This window comes from Arachis ipaensis, chromosome B09 (genome assembly GCF_000816755.2).
Source record: "Arachis ipaensis cultivar K30076 chromosome B09, Araip1.1, whole genome shotgun sequence".
NCBI lineage: Eukaryota > Viridiplantae > Streptophyta > Magnoliopsida > Fabales > Fabaceae > Arachis > Arachis ipaensis.
Window position 1 is genome coordinate 10944939 of NC_029793.2, and position 6063 is coordinate 10951001.

Consider the following 6063-nt stretch of genomic DNA (forward strand, 5'->3'; position numbering starts at 1 on the left):
GTAAGACCCTCAAAAGTCTTACCGATGAAATGATGGAAATCGGTGTTGGCAACGAAAAGGAACGGCTGATGTTCAAGAGGATATTCATCCTCTACATACAGATGGCGTTCCTTTTACCAATGACGATAAACAAAATATCACCCGTGCACCTGGCCCCAATTTTTAAGATGGACGGCATATCGGAGAGAAACTGGGGGGCATGTTTTGACCTTCTTGATCAAGGGCATCACAGACTACCAGGAGAAGAAGAAGAAGGCAATTGATGGCTGCCTCTTTGCCCTGATGATAATATACTTTCACCTTTCTGAAAACAAAGGCAAGAAGAGGGCTGAAAGACCACCAAAGCCTTGGATTGCCAACTGGACTAAGGAGCAGTTGGTGGAAAGAATGACTGCAAAAAGAGAGGAAATTTTGGTAAGTAAACATAATATGTTGCTTGTATTTTATTTACGTGAATGCTGCTAGCTAAAATATCTAATGTTTCAGGGGATTGTGAAGATGGCGGAGACAAGAGCAAGAGAAAAAATGAAAAAAAAAGAAAAAAAACAAGAAATAAAAAAAACAAAAAAAAGGAAGGCGAGTCCAACATCGTCTTCGGAGACAAAAACAGCTACTGACATTGACACTTCTACCTCTGAGTCTGAGACTCAAGAAGACTCAGAGGATTCAGGAAGAAAACACCCCAGCAAAAAGGGGAAAAAGTAAGTACCATACTTGGGTGTAATTTCTTTTTCGAGTTGGGTGTATTTTGTTGATCACGTTGGGTGTGTGTAGTTTATTAAGCTGGGTGTGTTCGTTTGCTGCGTTGGATGTATATTGTATATTCAGTTGGGTGTATATTGTGAATTCGTTTGGGTGTATTTTTAGTATGTTCTAAATAATGATTGTTTGCCTTCCAGAATGGACTCCAGAAAAAGAAAGCAGAGGCAAGAGGAGTCAGATTCTGATTCAGAATCTGAATCTGAACCAAGTGATGAGTAATGTCCTGAAATTATTACTCCTTTCTTTTGGCTTCATTATAAAGATTTCGTGTATTAACTGAAGTGTCTATTATTAACTTATAGGAGCGAAGAATCATCACCTGCAGAGAAGGAGAAGGAGAAGAAAAAAACAAGAACAACACCAAAAAAGTAAGCACTTCTTTGCATATAATTAGATTAGACGACTATTCTGTGATAAAATTAATTTCTTATTTCTGATTGGTACTCTTTTTTTTCCACCCAGAACACAACCAAAAAAGAAAAAAGTTGTTGTGGAGGATTCACCTCCTAAAGAAAATTAATACTTTGACGGGTACAGTACCTCGTAAGCTATATTACCGTCTATCATCGTAATTATTTTTGTTAACGTCTTCTTTTATGAATGTAGTGAGACATATGAAATATCAAGTGACGAACTAGATGAATGGCTAGGGCAAAATGTTGATAAATCTGCTGCAGAGGGGTATGTCTTGCTGGGCTGTCTATTTCATATTTTGGTGTGTTTTGTATGCTAATAATTGTTTCTTGTTTTGCAGGGAGAACCAAGCTGACATGCGATCGACAGAAGGTCGCTATGTGTCGTCTGAAACGTAAGAAGCTTTATTATTTAACAAAATCTTGTTATCATGATTTGGGTGTATTTTGTGGAACCATTTCGGTGTATTGTGTTGATCAAGTTGGGTGTATGTTGTTTATTAAGTTGGGATATTTCGTTTGTTGTGTTGGGTGTATATTGTCCATTCGGTTGGTTGTATCTTGTGCTTTCATTTGAGTGTATTTTATACCTGTATCTTATTTTGTCTGAATAACATCAAATCTGTTTTAGAATACCGGCTGTGAACTTGGGAAGTGATGCTCCTTCCTCTCAAGGACGCACAGAATAGAGTAGTGTAAACCAGCCGTCACAGAGCATGTAATTTCTCTTTCAAATAACCGTTACTTTTGTTCTTCTATTACCCTTCTACTTCTAATTCTGTATATATTTTTTTAAGAAAAAAAAGCCCTTTATTATTTTATTCAAGAAAAAAAAGGCAGGAAAAAAAAGCAAAAACTGCAAGTATGTAAGTTCTCAAAAAAACAAAGCCTGTCTTCTTTTTGAATTGTTCGGGTGTATTTCTTGAATTTCTTTGGGTGTATTTTAGGTTGAGTCCGTCTGATTCGAATATGATGGTTGTGAGGGAACAGACACCGTCGGAAGCGCTTGCAATGTGAGTTTTCCAATAATATTTCAACTTTATAACCTTATTATTTTCAAAGGCGTTGTTAACCTTTCCTTTTTCTTCTTATTTAGAGTCCCGATTCAGGTTTTTGTGCCGGCATCCCAAACAACCACTGAGACAGATTTTGAACCAACCCCTATGCTACAGATTGAAGGGACTACAGAAACGTAAGAAATAGTATTGAGTGTATATTTGTTTAGAGTTTGGGTGTATATTGTTCCTGATTAGTTTTTTTTACGCCGTGATTAATTTTTTGTAACTGTGCAGCACTCCTGAAACCCCAAAACAACTTCAAGAGACCACACCCACGGTTCCCCCAGCTCCAACTAAAATGTAAGTTCATCAGACTAAAATCAATCTTTGCTTATCATCCGTATATTCTTATTCTTATTCTTATTCTTATACATCATGACGCAGTCATCCAGACGCAGAAGACGCTGCTGCCCTGTTGATGATGGCACGGACAATACCCTATGTTCCTAAAACAGATCCAGGGGTGCCATCATTCAGCCTTGGATTGACTGATTCGAGCCAGGAGGGGGCGTCAACGCAGGAGACAGAAAGGGCAAAATCTCCTGAATCTGCAAATTTGATAGAAGAATTGGACAATTTGGTCCAAAAAATAGCAAGCAGTGCGGCGAAAGGGAAGAACAAAAGTCCACAAATTCAGAGGGAGACTGGGGGAGAAAGTTCTGCAAAGTTTCGAACTCCTGGGGGATTATATCAGATTACGGATGATATGAAACAAAAATGCTACATCTGGGGGACGAGACTGAAGGAAGATGCAGATGGCAATACTAACGAGTATGAGGAAATGTGCACTCTGATTGGCCAAGGAAAATACATTTTGATGAGAATGCGCCTTGTATCCCTCCAGGCAAAAAGTGATATAGAATCTCAGGTAATATTAGAATAACATTAATGTTTTTACACCAAAGTCAATTGCAATGCTTATTAATGTAAAATTGATTTCGGCATATATTTCTAGATTGTATCTGCCATCTGCCTCATCCTCAACCAGAAAAATGAAAAGAGGTTTCAAGAACAAATATACTGTCTCCCCTCCGATATTGTGGTAAGTGTTACTTTTACGAACTTTGGGTGTATTTTCTGTATTGATTTGGCTGTATTTTTTACGTTCCATTGGGTGTAAGTTTAGTATTTCATTTCTTTTTTCGCAATTCTTGCAGTGCATGGCACTTTCGGATCACCCAAAGGGGGAATTCGTATCACCGAAAACGGAAAAGGAATTCAGGGTGGAAGCCTACCCGAGTTTCATTCCCTTCATAGATAGAAAAAAATTAACTTCCCATCCATATGTAAGTTTTCGTTTGCTAAATTTGTTAGTACGCTTATTTACTTATATGCCAAATAAAATAACGCACTGTTGAAATGTGGGAATCCTTCAGATTTTTGCTCCTGTTTGCCACATGGGGCATTGGTGGTTATGGCTAATAAATACAACAAAGCAGAAATGTCATATACTTGACCCGCTACACAAAAGAGCTCCAAGCGATAAGAGAAAGCAGGTTAATAAATTCACTGTAAGTTGCCTCTGTCTTCTTTACTTTAATATTTAGGTCTATTTCGTTAGTTGTGTTGGGTGTATATTGTCCATTCAGTTGGGTGTATCTTGTACATTCATTCGGGTGTATTACTGATTTGTTTTGCTATTTAAGGGATATGTATTTTCAAGATTGAAAGCATATGCCGGCGGGGAACCTCTGCAGAAAGGGGAGAACGAGAAGAAAATTAAATCATCATATGTTAAAATATCAGGCCAAAAAACAAGGTATAAATTTGTGAGTCTGAACATTAAACTTTCGTAAATGAGATTTGTAATTTATTTTCTTCGTTTTCAGCTATGACTGCGCTATCTACGTTATGAAGTGGATGGAGTTAATTGAGCCGGAAAACATCAAAAAGGGGAAGTATGAATGGGATAATTGGCCACAGGTAACTGTCTTTAGAACTATATAACTCTGTATTACTTTACTGAATTAATATTGCTGTTTAAACAGAATATACTTTTTAATTGTAGGAGGAGGTGGACCACTATAGAGTGGAGTATGCTTCCCGGATACTATTAAGTGAGATGAATAAAGAAAGAGATCGGGCAATTAGGGAGAGTAGTGCTATAAGGCTGTCGAAGCCATCCTCTGTATTATTGAGTCCGTTTTGTCAGATTGATTCTGCTGATATAGAAACTGCGTAATCTAACTGCTGGGTAGTTTGTAAATTGAACAAATGATGTAAATATTTGCCATTTATCAACAACTTCTATTCCATGTATATTTTTTCCCATAGTTAAACTATCTGTGCTGATAAACTGTCTGTGATGTATTCAAAAGCTGTATTACAGGTGGTAAAATATGAAGGAAAAAATCAAGGCATATATAAACGCAACTCGCTTAAAACTTTCGTCTTCTTCTTCTTTGTGCCATTTGCGATCTGTTTCTCCAGCTTTGAACCTAGCCTGTTTTTTGGACGTCCTCTTGTTCGAATCCTTGGCGGGCTTTGAAGCTCGTTAACGGATTCCAAGTTGGCGTCTTCGTGGGATAAAGATGTCCCTTTCCTTTTGGCTTTTAATGCTTCCATCTCGGCCATGACGTTATCGTATGCACGGTGCAGAATTGCAGTCAGCTCCTCCGATTCGGAGGCAAATTTGCAAATATTTTGCGAACGAAAAACCAATTGGTTGAACCTCTTGCTTCTTGGCTCCATTAGTGGCTCGTCGTGGCTGCTCTTGATGTGTGTGTGACGCCTCTTTACCTTCTTGCTCCATCGTTCCAGTATGTATCTAGGTGACACTTGGCTTGCTTGTTCGAAGCTTAACACGCTTAGTGCGTGACGGCACAGTATCCCTCTCGACTCGAATAATAAGCATTCGCATTTTACCTCGGCTGCAACTGAGTCGTAAGTAACCACACCTGAACAACAACAACTCAATTAAAATAACAAAAAACCAGTAAAGTGTAAATACACCCACACTTCTAGCAAAAATACACCAAAAAAAAACCTGATCTACACCCGAACGTCTGCTATGAATTCCAGGTAATTAATCACAACTAATACATTGAATCGACAGATTCATGTTAACGTGTTAGTTTCACAGTCAATGTTCAGCAATTTTTCAACTACACAATGCTATACAAATTACTGAAAGAAAATTCATTATGTAAATCAAACCTCAGGAACTTCGTTAGATTCAAATTCATAATCCACTTCGCCTGGATTCAGCTGAGAATCTGAGGTGGAATGATCCATTATCTTCAAAACGAGTTCAAACTTTGATTTCAGAAAACAACAAATCAAAATAGAAAACGAAGATCGAGTTGCAGAGAGAGAGAAAAGTAACGTAAACGAAGAACATACCAGTGAGAAAGCGAGAGGAAAAGAACGATGGAGAAGAACGAGGGAAGACGCGCGAGAAGAAGATCAACCAAATCTCAAAATAACGAAAACGAATAAGGAAACAAATATTTTAAATTTGGTAGTTAGATATACGCGGAATCTTATATAGCGCGTGTAATCAACATACGTGGAGCAACGCGTATTTTGATTTTATTGTTTAATGAGCTTGTAAAGCATACTTTAAATAATTGTGGATTCTCGTAAAATAACAAATAAAAAGGAGAGTGATAATGCATTAATAAAAAAGCAATGTCAATATATAGTTATTAGTTAATAATTTTTTTAAGAGTAAATGGATTTTTCGTTCTCTAAAATCTAAATATTTAAACAAAGAATAAAGTACTCTTCTACAATTTAAAATTTTTTAATTAGTTCTCAATTATTCAAAAAATTAATTTTTAACATTCTATATTATTGATCTAAGTAGCTACTAAATATTAACAGGTCAA

At 37.0% G+C, this 6063-nt stretch overlaps 1 long non-coding RNA gene across 1 annotated transcript; it reads left to right on the top strand.

Annotated features, from left to right (window-relative positions):
• Positions 1308 to 1893, top strand: LOC110267282. The gene is made up of 3 exons (XR_002354709.1): positions 1308 to 1443; positions 1517 to 1570; positions 1807 to 1893. It is a non-coding gene; the product is annotated as an uncharacterized LOC110267282 (long non-coding RNA).